The 19,904-nt window shown below is 42.3% G+C and overlaps 1 pseudogene; it reads right to left on the bottom strand.

Annotated features, from left to right (window-relative positions):
* Positions 1-690: 690 nt before the first annotated feature.
* LOC143636427 (myb-related protein 306-like) lies at positions 691-11,288 on the bottom strand (annotated as a pseudogene).
* Positions 11,289-19,904: the final 8,616 nt, after the last annotated feature.

Below are 19,904 nucleotides of genomic sequence, written 5' to 3'. Positions count from 1 at the left end.
ACTTATTTATATTAAATTGTTTTATATATAAGTCTGCGAACTCTTGAATTACATTAAATGTATTGTATTAATTCATATATATACATTAATTATAAAAGTGCCCATTATATGGACCAAACTACCAAAGGGCAATTTAACTTAATCTCATCTTGCCACATAGAACTCATGAACAAATTTTTGTACTTTGCGTATCATTTCAGCCTTAAATTCTAAAGAACTTTTAGTAATATATATATAAGAAAAAACATTTGAATTCATAACATAAGTATTTTAGGATTCAGTCTAGACAAAGATCAATTAGCATTTAGCAAAGCTACATGTACCAAAAGGTCACATTAAAAAATCTTAACTAAAGATCACAGACAGTGATGTGTATTTATTAAGTATACTGTATATGTTTTTGAAGAAAAGTATTCAGCTTTAAATCGACTGATTCTATGACATTTGAGTCCATCTAACACGTACATTTAATTCTCTACAAGAAATTTTTATAAAAGTCAACATCCTCCGTCACATGCGTAATTAGATCACCAATGGTAATCCTTATACATTCCCATGACAACATTATACATATTGATCGAGTTCTACATCTGTCATGCCAAATAATTAACTTAAGCCCCAAAAATACAAAGGAACACAAGACTGATTAAAATAACCTATGAATGAAGTTTCAAATAATTAAAACCTTCTAAGCACATATCAATTATCAAAAAAATCACTGTTTTCATCAAAGGAAAAGTTAGGTAAATCTTGAGCTTTTCCCTGATTAACCACACCCTCAGTTGTTTCATCAAGCAACCAATTCTCAAGCATCATAAATTGCAGCCCCTCCTTGCTTTCCCCTTGGAAGACACTTCCCTCAGGCGATGTGTTCGATTGTGCAAAATCAGAACTGTTAGGAGATCCGAAAGATCGACCAAACCCAAAAAGGGTTTCAAACGCTTCAGACAAATCAGTTCCAGAAGAAGTCTTGCTTTCACTGCTCAGAGCATTCCATTAATCACTCGACTCACGAGCGCTTGCATTTGAACTTGTTTTGTTATTGTTGTGTGTGTTTTTGATAAACCCTTTGAGCAATTTGGCAATGTTATCAGTGCTAGAAGGGTAAACAAGTGTTTGTGTTGAGGATTTTATAGTTTGAGGTACCAAAATAGGCTTATGATCATCGACAGTTAAAGCATCATTCAGAGCTTGTTTCGTAAGATGAATATCGGTTTGAAGCCTCTTCTCCCACTGGCCTCTGGAGATACAGTGTGAAGAAGACGATGAAGTCGTTGAAGACGCGAATCGATCTTTCTTTTTGTGAATTAGATCGAGTTCTTCAGAGCCCATTTGAAGCTTTTTCAGCTTCTTTTTCAAATGTGTATTCCAGTAGTTCTTGATGTCGTTATCTGTTCTTTCGGGAAGATACGAAGCAATTGCAGCCCATCTACAACCACAGAAAAACACAACTTCCCATGATTCTTGGAAACTTTTTATGTCTTGTATATTTTATGTAAAAAATATTTTTGAACGTCAAATATTACTCGTACTACTAAATAAAAACTTACTTGTTGCCAAGAAGGGCTTGAAGCTGAATGATCATTTTCTCCTCCTCATCAGTGAAATCTCCCCTTCTGATTCCCGGCCTAAGATAATTTGTCCATCGTAACTGAAGAAACACTAACCGGACCCCGGTGCAGATTACGGATAACCTGGGGGTTAGATAGATGTTTCCCACGAGGGGTTAGACCCAGAAAAGATGGTTCTTCTGATAACCTGCAAAACAGACACCGTGAGCTTGTCACTGAGAAGGGGGGGGAGGTTCCTCCTTGTGACCACCCTCCGGCGTGAGAATCAGACTAGATTGCTCTTTAAATATAAATGTATATTAAGAGATTGCTAGAGCAGATATCAGGTATAATATGTAATACGAGATAGTATATGATGATAATGTGATGAGATGAGATGATCATACCATTTGGGGTATTTATAGCCGAAGGTAGGTTTCCAAGGAGGTGTGGCCGGCTGAATAGTATTCCTGTTCTACCAACTGTGGCCTACGCACGTGCCCTGCTGGTAGTTGGTGGGTAGGCAGCGGCTGATAGTGACCAGGCCTGCTGTGTACTATTCCTTTTCCACCAACTGCCGGCTATGCACGTGGTATGACAGGAGTTGGTGAGTAGGCAGCGGCTAATAGTGACATACAGTACAAGAGCATGCTGCTCGCCATACTGTTGTCAATAAGCTGTCGTATCTTTAGTCAGATCTTTTGCCCATACCTCGTCAGGTACAGTACAGAAGATCTTCCCGTATCGTACGGACTGGCTTTTGGGCGGGAGTATTCCCCCTCCCGCCTTTGTGCGGGATTGTTCCCGGCTTTGCTCATTCCTTCAGGTGACAACTGAATGATTGAGAGCTAAGTGCCTTGTGCGTGTAGCCTTGCTGCGCGGGTGGCCTTCCCTGATGGCTTGTATCCGCAGCTGCGGGAACAGGCAGAGTCCTTCACCATTGGGAGGCATTTCCTGCGGGAACAGCTTGCGTACTGCGCGTAAGGACGTCACGTCTCTGAGCATGGTGGGTCCTGCGGATCCAGTTGGTTTCTGCGCTGACGTCTCTCTTCAAGGTGAGTCTTGCGGGTCCAACTGGGCTCTGCTGGGAGCTACCTCTTCAAGTCCCCCTAGTCCAATGTTCTTCTCATGAATGTTTAATAAAGTGAGGTGAACTTTTGGACTTTAAGCAAAGGGTTTTGAAAAGGGTTTAGTTTTAAGGTTTTCCATGGGGATTCTTCCCGCGGAAGTCCTTGTCACTTGCAGAAATTCCCGACTTTCCTGCTTGATCTTTGGGTATGATGCGGGTAGGTCTGTAACCTCCTCGCAAGTCTGGAGCGTTGAGTCCCACTTGTGTGGATTCTCCATGAGGTTTTGGTAGTTTTGAACATAGTGATCAATTATGTTAAAACCACCAATTCCATCCTGGAGCTTCAAACAATGTAGTTCTCGACGTTCCCGCTATGCGGGGATGTTATTTCTGTTTCCGCAAGCATTGCCCAGAAGATCCTTCTTGGTTTCAATTCCCTGCGGAGCGCTAGGTATGTGAAGGGTTTTGCCTTAACACTGTACCCGCGCTCGTCTTACGGTTACTTTACTTCCAAGGTATTCCTGGCGTCAATTCCCTGCGGGTGCTAGGTATGTGAAGGGTTTTGCCTTAACACTGTACCCGCACCCGTCTTATGGTTACTTGGTTGCCAAGGTATTCCTGGCGTCAATTCCCTGCGGGTGCTAGGTATGTGAAGGGTTTTGCCTTAACACTGTACCCGCACCCGTCTTATAGTTACTTGGTTGCCGAGGTATTCTTGGCTTCAATTCCCTGCAGGTGCTAAGTATGTGAAGGGTTTTGCCTTAACACTGTACCCGCACCCGTCTTATGGTTACTTGGTTGCCAAGGTAAGGGGTATTTTCACGCTTACTTTTGAATCTTTTTGAATTTTGAAATTTGAAGAGTTGGTGAAAGGATAAGAACAGTCCAAACCTCTGAAACGTCGTGCGACGGTTTCTTCTGACTGTGTCAGGACGTGCAGGAAGTTATGGTGACGTGACAGTACCTGGTCATTCCAGACGCTTTTTCAGGCGCGTGGGCGCGATTTTTCGGGCGCGTGGCCGCGAAATTAATGGTACGCGTCCTTTCAACAACTGTTGCCAGCTTGCTTTTTGCCACGTGTCATAGTTTCATTGCACCTTCGATTTCTCTCTCCTCCGCATTAAATTCATCGCATTAATTGCGATTAGTATATAAAAGGGGGAGAGGGTTCTTTGTAATCTGCACTTTCACTTTTCTCTTCATCTTCAAAACGATTTCCGGCGAATACTCACCTTTCAGTCGAGCATTCTCTTGAAATCGTTTTCTTCTTTCATCTGCAAGATGTCTTCTCGTGATCTCGAATCTACAGCCCAGGAGGCTGGGGTGTTTGCCGATGACAAGAGTACTGCTGGCGAGTGCCAGTGTGCTCTGCCTGTCGATCTGTATGAGTACATCGTCAGGAAGTTCATGCTCGAGTCTCTCGAGCCTGAGTTTCCTGAACCCCATCAGACGGTGTATGATGCCCCCAGAGGCAAGATCGGGGTATATGCTGCATTCTTTGTTTATGGGAATCTTAGGTTCCCATTGATAAAGTTTGTGTACCGTGTCCTGGAGAGGCACGGTGTGCACCTGACCGAGGTGCACCCGATGGCGATCGCGAAGATTCGTCACTTCGAGTGGGTGTGCCGGATTCTGGGCATTGAGCCCTATGTCGACCGCCTGATGACCTTCTACTCCTGGAGGTGCATCCAGGGGTGGTATACTCTGATAACCCGGATCAAGGGTTTGAAGATTAGCGCAACCGAGCGCAGTCTTCGTTCGTGGAAGCGGGAGTTCTTTTTCATCTCCGCTCGCGCCATCCCCCTTGCCATGAAGTTCAAGAATGGGCAAGCACTTCCCAGCCTTCACGCCTCCAACTACCAGGAGGCGGAATGGTTCTCGAAGATATCCCGAGTCCAATCTCCGGTTTACCGGTTTGCGGAGTCCGGGATGGTGATGCTCGGGATGGGCCGGGTGTGGAAGGATGCGGATGCGCGAAAGATCCCGATCGTCCTCGAATACGGTTTGAACTCTGTTCCTTACGCTATGCTCTGTTTCTTTTTGTTGATTTAGAATCTCTTCTAACTTCTTTCCTGTTTATTTCAGAGGGGAACGACTTGCAGTCGCTCCTGTATCCGCGGGAGGCTGACAGTCCCGCTCGGATGGGTACTCGCGCTCTAGATGAGAACGAGTTGCCCATCCTATAACAAACGGCGGATCGGTTCATGGAGGTCTACCCGTTAGGCCACGAGATCCTGAGCGCCAGGCGGCCAGGTAAGGCGCTATTCAACCCTCGACCCCTCAATGTTGAAACCTCTGCTGGAATTCCTCTAATCTTATGTTCTGATGAGGAATCCGCAGATGGTCCTCCGTTGGTGCGGAAGAAGAAGGCTGCCGGCGGGAAGGGGAAGGAGAAGGTGGCCTCCACTGCCGATCCGGTGCCTCGGTCTGACTCAGAGGCCGAGAGCGAGGAGGTGGCGGGGAACCCGGGTGGTGATAGGACCACTGCTCCGGAGGCTGCGACTGTCACCTCCGGAGAGCCCCGGATGACGACGGTGAGCGGCGCAAAAAGGCCGGCTCCATCGGGTTCGTCCCCGCCTGTCCGCACTTTCAGGCTCAAGAAAACCCGTAAGTACAAACTTTATTTTTAACTTCATAGCTTAATATCATTAACACTTATCTTCTTTGTGCAGGCGTGGATGTTGACGCATTCCAGGGTGGAGCGCAGAGGAGTACCCCTCCGCCCATGACGGTAGGCTTGGTCAGCCTACCTGAGGCGACGACCCAGGCGGCTGCTCCTGCGCCTGCTTCCGCTGGTTCAGTTGCTCACTCCGTTGAGCCGACTGTTCCAGCTGTGATGACATCACCGCCGGCTGTCAGTGCCATTTTTACCGCATCTTTCACTGAGCCGGCGGTTACTTTTGCTGCGGACTCCGCAGCGGCGACCGCGGCGGCTGTTACCATGCCTCCTCCGTCATCGGCAACGACGGCCGATCCTTCAGGTATGCATGGGGCTTATCGCCAACCTCTGCCTCCTTCCCATCTGCCTGACCTCTTGGATGGATTTCCCTTGGGTTCAGGTGATGGGTTTGGCGGCTATCGGCCTGTTGTTGACCCTACAGGTGCGTAGGGTTCTTTTGGCCCTTTTCATATTTTTATCATCTTTTCCTAACTGCTTTATGTTTTTTGCAGTGTCGGATTCCAATGAAGTGTATGTTCCACGATGGAACATCCGCCGAGGAACAACCCTTCGCACACCTGTGGAGTGCGTGGAGTGGGCTCGTCACGCAGCTCCCAGTGGTGCGTTGGGGGAAGCCATGGCTAGCTACCAGGAGGGTAGGCTAAGCAATGAGCTTCGGGTTCTCCTGGCCCAGATGCAGCCGCGCGTCGAGCTGCTTTGTCGTGAAAACGACAAGTTAAAAGCAGCTCGCATTCAAGAAGTAGCTCAGGCGCGGGCTGTCCGGGAGGAGAATAGGAGGCTCTCCGCCGCGGCTGCGGAGAAGGAGAAGGCCTTCAAGGCTCTCGAGGTTGAAGTTCAGGCCCGGCTCGAGGCCCGTTCCAAAGCTGCCCAAGCTGTTAACGAACAGCTTCGGCTGGCTAGGAAACTGCAAGGAACGCAACCGAGAGGGCCACCATGGCTGAAGCTGTTGCTGAGCCTCTACGCGTGGAGAATGAGGAGCTTAAAGCCAAATTAGAGGCTCTCCAGCAGGCTCATGATGCCTTGGCGATGGAAGACGCCAAAAAGCTCCAAGAGATCTTAGACCAGAGGGGGGTGCTTGACCACACTGAGCGGAAGCTAAAGGGCGTCGAAGAGGCTGCGGCTAAAGAAGTGTTACTTGCCAACCTCAACAAAAGTGAAGCCGAACGCGCCCGTAACGAAGCTCAAGCTGCCCTCCAGGAGGCTCTGGTTGCCAAGGAATGGCTTCTTCGAGAAGCGTTGTCTCAGGTATGTTTAGCTTCAAGTCTTCACGCTTTTCTTTGTAAATAGAAAAGGTTATGATACTTGTATATTTTCTTTTTTGTAGGTTCTGCATCGAGTCTTCATGGAGACGTCTTATGACGATGCTATGAGCGCAGCCCTCAACGCTTCTCATGAGGATGGGGAAAAGGCCGGGTTCCTGCTTGGTCTAGGGTTCGTTGAGAAAGGCATCCCGCCTTCCAACTTCCCTTTATTTGATGTAGATACTGAAGCTGTATACGACCAAGCAGTGAATCAGTATGCCGCCTTCCCGCATCCGGTGGTGGAGAAGGTAAACGAAGTTGCTGCTGATGATGATGGGCTAGCTATCCTTAAAGCTTTCCTTGAACTGCCACGCTCTACTGATGGTGCTGGTCCAAGTGGAAGTGGCCCTGAAGCTTGATCCTGAAGATCCCTTCCCACTGCTAGGGTAGATTTAGCTTGTATAGATTTATATTCTTGTAGGCGGGTAGTTACCCGGCCATTCTTGTAATGAATATTATGAAATATAAATCTTTGTGCGGGTAAGACCGCTACTTTCTCTGGATTCTTTGCTTTATAAACGTTATATGACTTGCATACTTTAGTTTAAATTAGCAATTTTCCAAGTGTGTAGAATAAGTTAACCTTTGAACGTGGTAGATAATAGGTTGAAGTTTTGCTTCCTCTTTCGTGATTGTGCGGGTAGGACCGTCACTTGCACTTAGTAGGATGGCTAAACTTTACCTACATCTGACCTGCGTGGAGGTTTTCCTCATTTTTTTTTGAAATTTCTAAGTGTTTAGGATAAGTTAACCTTTGAACGTGGTAGATAATAGGTTGAAGTTTTGCTTCCTCTTTCGTGATTGTGCGGGTAGGACCGTCACTTGCACTTAGTAGGATGGCTAAACTTTACCTATATCTAACCTGCGTGTAGGTTTTCCTCATCCTTTTGTTAGAAATTCTCTGTTTTGAATAAGTTAGCCGTTCGACGCGTGGTTGTCAATAGGTTCGGTTTCCTCTCATGATTTGTGCGGTTAGGACCGGAACTTTCATTTAGTTGACCAAAGTTTACCTATGACTGACCTGCGTGAAGGTTTGCCGTTTTTTGGGTTTATGCGGGTTTTGCCGCCTTCCCCACGCAACGACTTTCCACGTAATTATGCGGTGAAAACCGGCATATCCGTGATAAATAAATTAACCGTTCGACGCGCGGTTGTTAATAGGTTAGTGTTCAGTTTCCTCTATCATGATTCATGCGGATAGACCGGCACTTTCATTTACTGGGATGACTGAACTTTACCCTTCAACTGACCTGCGTGAAGGTTTGCCGTTTTTTGGGTTTATGCGGGTTTTGCCGCCTTCCTCACGCAACGACTTTCCACGTAATTATGCGGTGAAAACCGGCATATCCGTGTTGAATAAATTAACCGTTCGACGCGCGGTTGTTAATAGGTTAGTATTCAGTTTCCTCTATCATGATTCATGCGGATAGACCGGCACTTTCATTTAGTGGGATGACTGAACTTTACCCTTCAACTGACCTGCGTGAAGGTTTGCCGTTTTTTGGGTTTCTGCGGGTTTTGCCGCCTTCCCCACGCAACGACTTTCACACTTATGTATGCGGTGAAAACCGGCATCAGTGTTGGTAGTTCATAAAGTATAAATGTAAAATCATCAGCGTCGATGTTCTAAGGAGAATCATTTCCATTAGAAGTGGCTCTGGGCCTTTTCTTTACAAATTTGGAATTGATCTACATGCAAACTGTGTAATTGAGCTCCCTTCCCTGTTGTTGGGATGGGAGTGCCATCGAGCTGATATGCACCTGGTTCGGGATCTCGTTGTTTGCGCAGTATGTAGTCTCCTAACATTGAAGCTGCAATTTTATTCGTGTTTTCCCCAACTGGGGTTCTACACGCATCAGCCTGCTCAGCGTTCATTGCGCCACGAGGTGCGCGAGCGTCCCATCTCTGACAAATGCTTCGACCATGTTCTTTACGTCTATGCATTCTTCAGTGTTGTGGCCTTTTGTCCTGTGATAGTCACAGTATTTGCTCCGATCAGCATTATGACGATGTCGGATTATTGTAGCCTTTGGCCATGGGAGCTCCTCAGTGGAGAATATCTCGGTGACGCTTTTGGTGAGTGGCGTCCATATGGAGTTCTGGTTTGACTGTACGCTATCCCTTCCGCCTAACCGATGTTGTAAGCCGGATGAGGTGTCAAAGTTTACCCTTGACTGCCAAATGCCTAGCTTCCGCTTTTTGTTTAGTCTGGCGGTAAGGACGTTGTCTTCTCTTGTTTTCTGGGTGTAGAGGTTTGTGCTCTGTGGGAGATCTCTACCCAGTTGCCTCTCAGTTTCCGCAAAGCGTTTAGCTGCTGTCATGATGGCATCCCATGTGGATGGCATGCCATCTTTACCCGTTAAGGTGCGGATGAGCTCTGGGTCGTTCGCGCCCTGAATAAAAGCAGCGCGAACAAGATCTTCGCTAATGTTACCCAGACTTAGCTTCTTTGAGTTGAAGCGGGTGATGAAGTCTGGCAAAGATTCATCTTCCTCTCGAATGCATTTGAGGATTGTCCATTGCTCTTCGGTATACTTTCGTTGTTGGCTGAAGTGTTGGCTAAACTTTTGCTGGAAGTCTTCCCAACCGTAGATGTAGTGGACCGGTAGACGATCGAACCACGCTCTAGCAGCCCCAACAAGCGTCATTTGGAACATGTAACACCACGTAGGTTCCGTCCAACTACTGACGGTTGCCCCTGCTATGAACCTGTTCAAATGATCTTCTGGATCAGATATACCATCATATGTGCCGATTTTGGACATCTGTTTGGCACTTTTTGGGGCGATTGCTTCCGCAATGTCCCTTGCAAATTTGGACGTTCCCGCATTTGCCACAGTTGGTCTGAATGTTTTGGAGAAGTCACGTGGATTTCCACCTGTGTTTTTTGGTTTGAAGGCTTCTCCAAAACGCCTTCTCGGTTGGGAGTCCGTTTCCTTATGCTTCCCTTTTGCCCTATGGCGAGGGTTCGCGTCGGTGTCGGATTCCTCCGAGTCATCGTCCAAGTATTCTTCGAATTCGTCAGCCTGTTGGACGGAACGCAAGCATTGTCCAACTCAGCTTGGAATTCCTTCTGACGTGCCTCCGCTCATGCCTTAACTTCATCGAGTGTTTGGCGGGGGAGTCTTCGTTTTTCTAGCTGGGTATCGGTGAATCCCAGTGAGCGATTATTTACTGCACTTGCCCCAGCTTGGGTAACTGGGGTAGTGTTCGTAAAATTTACTTCACTTGCCCCGGCTTGGGTAACCGGGGTAGTGTTTGTAAAGACTGTGTAGTCGCCGGTATTCCCCCCAGTAGCTGGGGTTGTGGTTACCGGAGTTTCTTTAACCATCTTTCCAGAAGTTTGAAAAAACTGAAGAAATGAAGTTCTAGCTTTTGTCCCACGGATGGCGCCAATGAAGAAACACTAACCGGACCCCGGTGCAGATTACGGATAACCTGGGGGTTAGATAGATGTTTCCCACGAGGGGTTAGACCCAGAAAAGATGGTTCTTCTGATAACCTGCAAAACAGACACCGTGAGCTTGTTACTGAGAAGGGGGGGGGGGTTCCTCCTTGTGACCACCCTCCGGCGTGAGAATCAGACTAGATTGCTATTTAAATATAAATGTATATTAAGAGATTGCTAGAGCAGATATCAGGTATAATATGTAATACGAGATAGTATATGATGATAATGTGATGAGATGAGATGATCATACCATTTGGGGTATTTATAGCCGAAGGTAGGTTTCCAAGAAGGTGTGGCCGTCTGAATAGTATTCCTGTTCTACCAACTGTGGCCTACGCACGTGCCCTGCTGGTAGTTGGTGGGTAGGCAGCGGCTGATAGTGACCAGGCCTGCTGTGTACTATTCATTTTCCACCAACTGCCGGCTATGCACGTGGTATGACAGGAGTTGGTGAGTAGGCAGCGGCTAATAGTGACATACAGTACAAGAGCATGCTGCTTGCCATACTGTTGTCAATAAGCTGTCGTATCTTTAGTCAGATCTTTTGCCCATACCTCGTCAGGTACAGTACAGAAGAACTTCCCGTATCGTACGGACTGGCTTTTGGGCGGGAGTATTCCCCCTCCCGCCTTTGTGCGGGATTGTTCCCGGCTTTGCTCATTCCTTCAGGTGACAACTGAATGATTGAGAGCTAAGTGCCTTGTGCGTGTAGCCTTGCTGCGCGGGTGGCCTTCCCTGATGGCTTGTATCCGCAGCTGCGGGAACAGGCAGAGTCCTTCACCATTGGGAGGCATTTCCTGCGGGAACAGCTTGCGTACTGCGCGTAAGGACGTCACGTCTCTGAGCATGGTGGGTCCTGCGGATCCAGTTGGTTTCTGCGCAGACGTCTCTCTTCAAGGTGAGTCTTGCGGGTCCAACTGGGCTCTGCTGGGACCTACCACTTCAGTAACCTACAACTCTTACTGCATCTTCTCAGTCCTTAATTCAACAGAAACATAAAGTTTTGTATAGATCATTTGTTAAAGACCTTTTCATCCCAAAACTAGAAACTTTTAACCTGTTTATTCACAAGTTTTGACACACATATGTTATGATACACATACCAGTGTTAGTAGGGACTTGACGCCAGTTACCAGGGCCATGTTGTTGAACATAAGAAACTAGCATGATATCTTCTTCAGGGGTCCATGTACCTTTTTTGACACCAAATTTATCACAACATGGTGGTCTTCCCATTTCCTGAAAAATTAAGATGATCTTGAAGCTAGCTAGCTCTCTTTTAATATATATGTATGTATATATGAAGAAGCTAAACTAGATCTAGCTACTGTGTTTTGTTGGGAATTGAAAAGGGGTGAGGTTATGGATGCATAAGAATTGAAAGCAAGAAACAATGGTAGAGTGAGAAGCTGACTTAAAAGAGTCAAAAGGGGTGGAGTGGGGTAGGGTGACAGCGAAGAGCCAAAGAGTGCATTTACTCAAAGCTCATGCATGCTGGTACAACATACACAGAGGGTAACAGAAGCTTAAAACTAAAGTCAGCCCAACCCTACTTGCTTTCTCTCACCTGTTGCTTTGTGTTTTGCTATTTATCGTCATCATCACCATCTCTCTAAAACCGCGTTCTGCATTCAATGTGTGTTTGTTTTTTGGGAGTCTGCAATAAAAACCCTAATAAATGATATTTTGACTTTTTTAACCCCAATAACACGTTTTTTACTTTAGAATTATTTTCTTTGTTAAAGTTAAAAACACGTTTTTACCATATCTAGAAGTCTAGATTTCTTTGATTGTCTATGATTTTGTTTTGAGTGGTTTAGTTTGGATTGCCAAGTATTTAAATGTATGTAGCAAAGGATTCTGGCTTAGTAATAGTACCTAGGTACTAAATAAGGTTTTGATTGTTAAAGGTGTAAGAATTCAAGTCTCACTTTGTTAAAAAGATGTAACAATTTAAGACTGACTTAAACCTGTTGTTCAACAAAGTTTAAATTTAATTTGTTTTTCCAAAGCAGGATGTGGAATGTGTTTCACTGTTTTGTTAATGACGGGACAATTATATACGTGGAATCCTTTTTGCTTTAGTTTTGCACTCACTTGTTCATCAAATCAGAGATCGGTGCAAACTTCTCTTTCATGTTTGGTACTTGGATGATGAAACGATTATCAGGGATACTAGCGAGGTGGTCAAAGCATTAGATATTATCAGGTCTGAGGGGCTTCATTTGGGTCTTGAATTAAACGTTAAGAAAACATAGTTATTTTGGCCAATATGCAATGAGGTGAAGGTACAGGAGGGGTTGTTCCCTTGCGGGATTGGAAGGCCAGTGCTTGGCGTGAAACTCCTTGGTGGTGCTGTAAGCCGGGATGCGGGGTTTATCAGCAGTTTGGCTATGAAAAGGACATCCAGCGCTGTGGAACTGATGAGCTGTCTCCCAAGACTTCGGGATCCTCAATGCGAGCTTCTTTTGCTTCGCTCATGTATGGGAGTCGCCAAGCTTTTGTTCGGTTTGAGAACGTGCCAACCTATGTATGTGGGGGAAACTGTTTCTATATTTGACAATGGCCTTCGAAGGGCGATTGAGGACATCGTGGTTTGTGGTGGTCCGTTTTTTTGGGATCTCCAATGGAGGTTGGCATCACTTCCGCCCTGTTATGGGGGGTTGGGTCTCTGTTCGGCCGATGATGTATCTACATATGCTTTTGTGGCTTCGAGAGCACAATCGTGGTGGTTGCAAGACCATATTCTTCGGGGTTGTGATATTTATGGGTTGGACTCAGATTATGGGTGTGCGATGGATCGTTTACGTACTTCACTTCCAGATTTTGATTTTAGCGGGTTCTCTAATAAGGACACCGCCCCCCTAAAGCCCAACATGTTGTGGCGAGTGCCTTATTTAGTGGAATCGTCAAGAGTTTAGAAGTGAAGTTTGATCTATCCCCTCGCCAAAAGGCGGTGTTTGAATGCCTTCGGGCTCCTCGGGCTAAGGATTTTCTAACGGTCATCCCCATTGAAGGATTAGGCCAACGTATGTCGGGTTTGGAGTATCGGGCTATCCTTAAGTACCGGTTAACGATCCTTATGTTCCCGACTGATGAGCCTTGCCCAATTTGTCGCAGGGTCTGTTTGGATTCTTTTGGTGACCATGCGGTGCATTGCAAAGAATTGTCTGGCTTTAAATACAGACATGATTTGGTTAAGGATGTTCTATGTGATGTTCTTAAACGAGCAGAGATTTCTGCTAAAAAGGAGGCCCCTGTTAACTTTCTCACGGATCCTCTTGAAGGGAGGTCTACTTTACGACCAGCTGATATTCTTGTGTTCGGGTGGGCAGGGGGAAACACGCATGTGTGGATCTTACGGGAGTGTCTCCTCTTGTTGGGCTCAGGGACCGTGGGTTTGTTGTGAGTCAGGCTGCGTTGAAGGCTGAATCGGGCAAAGTTGTTAAACACGAGAAAGCTTGTTTAGATAATCAACATGCTTTTCTACCATTTGCATTTGATACATTTGGTTTTCTGGCTTCAGAGGCTGTGGAATTTTTGAGTAGGGTTCAGCGTGTCGTAAATGGAACCTCTTCAGCTTCTAGGTCCCAAAGCTTCGTTTTTAGCAGGATTGATTTTGCTATTCAAAAAGGGGTTGCGGCGCAACTTGTTGCCCGTTTGCCTGCCACCTTATTGTAATCGTTTTATAGTAAACAATTATATATTTCATATATAACCCTTAAAAAATTCAATGCATTTTATTAAATAATTTATAATAAAATGTTTCTTTCTTCATTTAAACTGATGATGAAATATATTATAAGAAAATAAACTACCAAAAAGCTAAAACAAATAAAATATAACGGATACAAATATCCTATAGACCGTGAAAATAAAAGAAACGTTACTACACCAACCAAACAATCTAGGTTATTAGAATTTTTGGGTCTTAACCCATAAGAAAATGGATAATTTAATATCCTCCATAACCTTAGTGTGATGCTAGTAGTTGTTGTTGAACACTTTAGTGAACAAAGCGTTTCATATATATGCACCAGAATGCATCATATTCATGGGTAGCCAAAGCCTTTGTTCTCAATACAAAGTGATAGTCAATCAGTTATTTTTACAGCTTAAAGTGTAACGTCTAATAGAACGTCAATGCACATCATGTTGATAACACAATACGGGTATACGTCAATAAGAATAATGTGACATAAATAAACCCATGGATGAGTAAGTATGCGGAAGACCTAACCTAGCTAGTTCAGTACTGGTTCCCAAATTCTATAAAAGGAGTTAGCCTAAATACTATTCCATACTAAAAATTATGATGAGATGTTAAGTATATATAATATATATTGTGGTTGATGGTTTGCGAAATGCTAGACATGATGCTTGTAATTATATTATACTAGGTTAGTTACCCGTGTAGCACACGGGTTAAAATAAGTAATTTTTTCTAAATAATTACATAATGTGAAATACAAAAAAAAAATGTATCACATATATAAAGATATATGATACAGTAAAAAAATTACACATTACGCAATCTGGAAATAAAAAGTTGTTAGAAAATTTATAAATCATAAATTATTTCTTTGTTATTTTTTTATATCAAAACTTAGTTGTAAATAACTACTTTAATAAACCAACCCGTGGAACAAAACTCATTCTAATTTTAAACTGTTTTGACATGAACAATGTTTGATACTTTAACCGGTTAAAGAAACCTACCCGTTTCGTATTGGTTACTTATAAAAAACTAATATTAATAACTAATGCAATATATTTTATATTAAACAAATTAACATATTTATGATAATATTAATTCTTTTAAATTAGGATGAAATTATTAAAAATTGAAAGTGAAATATTAAAAAGAGAAATGTATTTAATTTGATAAAGAAGAGGGAAAATTTTGTAAGGATTAACATAGTGATGACATGTGGCATTAAAAATCTTTATTTATTAAATAGTATAGATGTGGAAATCACCATTACAAGTGAGTAGCAGGGTTATTTACTAAGAACCGATTTTGTCATAATTACACTATTCGGTTACCTTAATTGAGTAATTCCCAAAACAATTAGTTATAATCTCTGTATTATTAACCAAGACACAATTATAAACCCTAAAACCTTTTATCTCAGCCATCTCAAGCAAAACCCATGAAATTACTCTCCTCTTTTCATCATCTTCTTCAAGAATTAATCAAGTTCTTATTTACTAAGTTGACTTTCAAGTTCAAGACTCTTTGAACACGTGTTTCTCCTAGTTCTAATCCGTGTTTGGGTAAGTTGTCTTCTGCAATTTGGTTCACTTTTATTCAATAAGTAATAACACTCAATTTGGTTCTTATTTACTAAGTTGTCTTCTGCAATTTGGTTCACTTCTGCAATTTCTGAAATTGAGGGGACTATCATTTTAATTGGACTCCAACCCATTTAAGGGCAAAATAGTCAACAAGATTGACAAATCGATTTCTAATGCTTCTGGTCGGAACTAGCTTTCGAACTAGAAGAATTTTATGTTTATTTTAAGATTTTGAGTGTACTGAACAAAACCCGACTCCCGACTCGCTGTTCGGATTCTAGTCAGTACCAGCTCGCTTATTTATTAAAAATCTCAGAACCGGAGTTCTATACCTCCGTTTGGATTGATTCCAACGACTATGTTCTTGGTTTTTTACTCTATTTTATTTTGTATAAGTCTAAGGTATGTTTAGATCAGAATAATTATCGTGATAACCTTGCTCGTTTATTTTATCTCTTGGTTTACTCGCTTAATTATCAAGGTGAGTAATCACTCCCCTAATTAACTACTTTTAAATACTTTTGGGGGATTTATGCGTATCTATTCATATTTTTCATGCTACATGTTATCCTTACTAGCAAATCAGGATTATTGTGTTGGTGATCAATTAAATTTTTATTTGCTAATTGCTTACTTGCTTATCTGTTTAATTCAAGCATTCAGAGAAGTCCATCATTGATTCTATCATGTATTAATTCTATCATGTCGTCATATTAGCCATAGCCCGTTCGTGAGGCATGGTCAACTGACACAAATACTTGCTTTCATTTAATTGTTGATACTCATGATATTGATTTGCAGTTTTTTATCTTATATTATATTTAGTGTCGAAAACTGGTGATTTTCTCACTCGACCTCGTGTTGAAAAAATATTTTTTTACGCATATTGCAGATTACTCTTTGGTTGGAAATGAAGATTGAAGATCATATAAATTGGCTTTAGGATATATATAAAAAGACAACTAGTTGATTTATTTGTTTTTGGATTTATTTATAACAAGTTGAGACTATGTGTACATGATTGAATTTAAATAAATAAATTAGATATTGTCATATTTAAATCAGTTGAGTGGAATGTCACACCCTCAAAATCCACTAACGGAGTTTTACCGTCAGAGGGTGTGAACTAACAGGATCGGAATCATTAGTTATAATCAAACCATAATTAAAGTTTTCAAACCACGAAAACGTTTAAGTGTAAATAAATGCGGAAGCGTAAAACCTTTAACCAAAAGTTGCGTCACGCAGGAAGACTTATAAACCCAAATAATAATAGTTTAAAACAGTTTGCATAAACAATAGCGTTCAAAGTAATGCATGATCCTATACCGCGCGCCCGCCTCGGCTACCTGAGAATAACATACTAAAAGTGTCAACACGAGGTTGGTGAGTTCACAAGTTTATATCAATAAAGCGTTTACGTTTGCGTTTTGCGTTTCCAGATAGTGTTAAATCAATTATATATCTATAGGTAGCTAGCCTATAAATCAAGTATTACTAAGTGTTCGACATCGAAGCTGACTGTTTATCATGTGCCTTGCCACCAGGTCTATCCCGACCATGGTAATGTGTTAGCCAAAATTACACCCACTCGACCTCCAGTCGAGCTTAGCGTTGGGTGGGGTTTGTCAAACCCAGTAGTACTACTCAACAGTGACTCGCTATTATCCAATACTAAACGGTTCGATGTGTGAAGGACTTTAGTTATTTCGTTGCCACTTAGCCTTTACAAGTGATATATAATAAATAACAAAATCTAAAGCGTTTCGGAGTATGTATTCTCCCCAAAGTGAAAAACGTTTTAAAAGAGTTAAAAGGGGAACGTGAAACTCACTGTTTGCGAAGAATTCCAAAAATAAGTCACCCAAGTGATGCGCGTCACAAAATACCCTCACTAGCGTTCTAAAACAACAAGGAGATTTTCTAAGTGTTGGAACTATTATCGAGTCTCTAGACTCGGCACATAATACCTATGCACAAGATACGTTTCGTGTTTCGTTTGTGAATCGTGTGTGACTTAACAAACACATTTGTGATACATTACATGTGTGAACAACTATTTACGTGTCAAGTATTAATAGTGTACATTTCTAGCAATTATTCCCCGCAAAGGGCAATTTGGTCAAAACATAACAATTATCTAGCAATTAGCACGTTTCATGTATTTTCACAAAGTTCAGCAGCTAGTTTCAGCAAGACAGAATTCTACTTGAAAGATTACTCTATTCAACAGATTATAGCATCTCAATTAATTCACCAAAAATCGTCACAAAAGCATACATGAGTTAGATTTCCAGAACATATTTTATTGTATTTTTATTCCACATAGATTTCTCACAATGATCAAAACATTACAGCAACTCACAGCAGTCAAAATCATGCGCAACAGAATGTTATTTGTTATTCCCGTTAAATGAAAAATCCAACTAGTGCAAGACCAATTGGGTTAGGTTCTTAACTCAACATGTTAACTTCTAGAAGTGGAACCAACCCATTTGGTCTTGTAATTCATTAGATATTCTAATTACAAAACAACTTAACAGCAGGTCTCACAATTCAGATTTCCACTTCAGTTTTGTAAAATAATAAACGTTAACTTTTACTCGTCCAAAAATTACAAACTTGGACTTTATAGAAACTAGACTTAACATAGTACCCTTTAGTGTTAACAACCTCGACCAATTTCCACATTAACATTTAGTTACAGTTGTCTAAACATAACATACAATCTGTCCAGTACCAGTTTTGACCTTTAATCACATTTAAATCGTTTGAGCAACCAAAACACCTCCAAATTAGGCGTGGTTGGGTTTTCTGAAAACTAGACTCAGAGTACTAACTTTTAGACTCATAAATAGCTTGGTTTGCTTTTATATTTAACAAGTTACATGTCGTTCAAGTTTAACTATCTCTGCTGTCAAAACTCAGCAAGCACAAACAATCGTCTATCATGCATCCTAAGCATACGACATAACTCCAACATGCAATAAACATCATTAACCATAAAAATCAGTAGTAACCCTCTAGGGTTTTCAAATAATCAATGATTTAACATTCTTTCACCGTTCAAAATCACATATGATCATCACAATTAATAACCAACGCATAATCAATCATCCTCTAATCAAAATCAAGCACATAAACACTTAATACATAATTTACAAAGTTAGGGTTTCATGTTTATACCTTAAAAACGCAGAAACAACCAAGAGAAACGTGAGAGATGCTTATAAACGAGTGTGGGATGCTCCGATTATGAAGAACAAGATCAAAACGAAGGTGATATGGGTGTGGGTGTGGCTGCCGATCGCAAGAGAGAGGGGAGGGGGGGGGGGCTGTCGATCGGGTTAGAGAGAGGGAGAAAGAGAGTTAGGGTTTTGTTATTATTAAATAATAATATGTTACATCAAGGCCCCTCAACTTCTAATTATTACTTTTCTAGCCAAAAGTGACTTGTTTGCATCTTGAGTTAACGTTTTATACAATATTATCAAGTAACACATAAGCCTAACACATAATTATCACATAATTATTGTTTGGATGTTTTTCGTTTATTCACCAATGATTTGCGTTAACTCGTTTGCGTTTCGGTGCAATCCCGAAAGACTACACATGTAGTAATTGTCAAGCGTCATTTAAAACCCTAGTTTAAATGTAATGAGATGTGCGTTATAGATCAAGTGATCTTAAGTTTGAATTGACGGAGTTTGGATTAACGGAGTTAACCTGTAATTGACGAGTGTCACATGGAAGGAGCACGAGGATCACAGATCCTTAGTATAGTTACATGCACAAGATGATTGACACTTCAACTACGCCACGTCGCTGGAGCCGAAAGCGGGTTACAGAGACAGACCTATTGTATTCGTACAGTCTGTTAACACACACACCATGCCATCTGGACCGATGTTTGGCACATTACTTTGCGTCTACTTATCACCATGGTTGCAAAAGTCATCAGGTGCTCATAGGGCGATCGACTGGGGAGTTACGAGTACTCAATCGTGGTAACTTATAAAGAAACTAATTATTGGGAACTTATCAATATGTTAAGCATCATAAACTACTAATATTTATAACAAAACATATGAATATCAATATAAATAAAAAATACATCTTTAAGTACTAAATTTTCTAAAATTTGAAAACAATTAATTAAAAATAATATGAATTATGTTTAATTTTTTAAAGTCAAAATCGGCCCAAGTTGACCGACCAGATCCAATTTTGGCGGAGGTTAACCACTTTTGATCCATTCCGAGTAACTGGGCGGAGTTAAAGAAAGTCGTCACGGCACCATAGCTTGTAGCGATTACTCGACGAGTACTCGAGATTTTTACAACCAGGCTTATCACATAAAGACGTGAATTCATTTGTGCGGCGGGGGTATCATCACCATCATCGAGTGAACTTTGTCACACAGTGTTTCTAAATATGCTTCCCCTTGTGGAGCTGAGGAAAGACATGTCCACGGATAGTGACATACACATCCGACACGAATTTTTGGACGTTGGTCCTCTCTTTTGCGAAGAGGACAGTCGCATAGTGGTGTCG

The sequence above is a fragment of the Bidens hawaiensis genome, unplaced genomic scaffold (assembly GCF_021521415.1).
Source record: "Bidens hawaiensis isolate Kalapana, Puna unplaced genomic scaffold, B.hawaiensis_p1.1 tig00007952_1, whole genome shotgun sequence".
NCBI classification, from domain to species: domain Eukaryota; kingdom Viridiplantae; phylum Streptophyta; class Magnoliopsida; order Asterales; family Asteraceae; genus Bidens; species Bidens hawaiensis.
The sequence above is the reverse complement of the archived record's forward strand: the minus strand, read 5'-3'. Positions and strand labels throughout refer to the sequence as shown.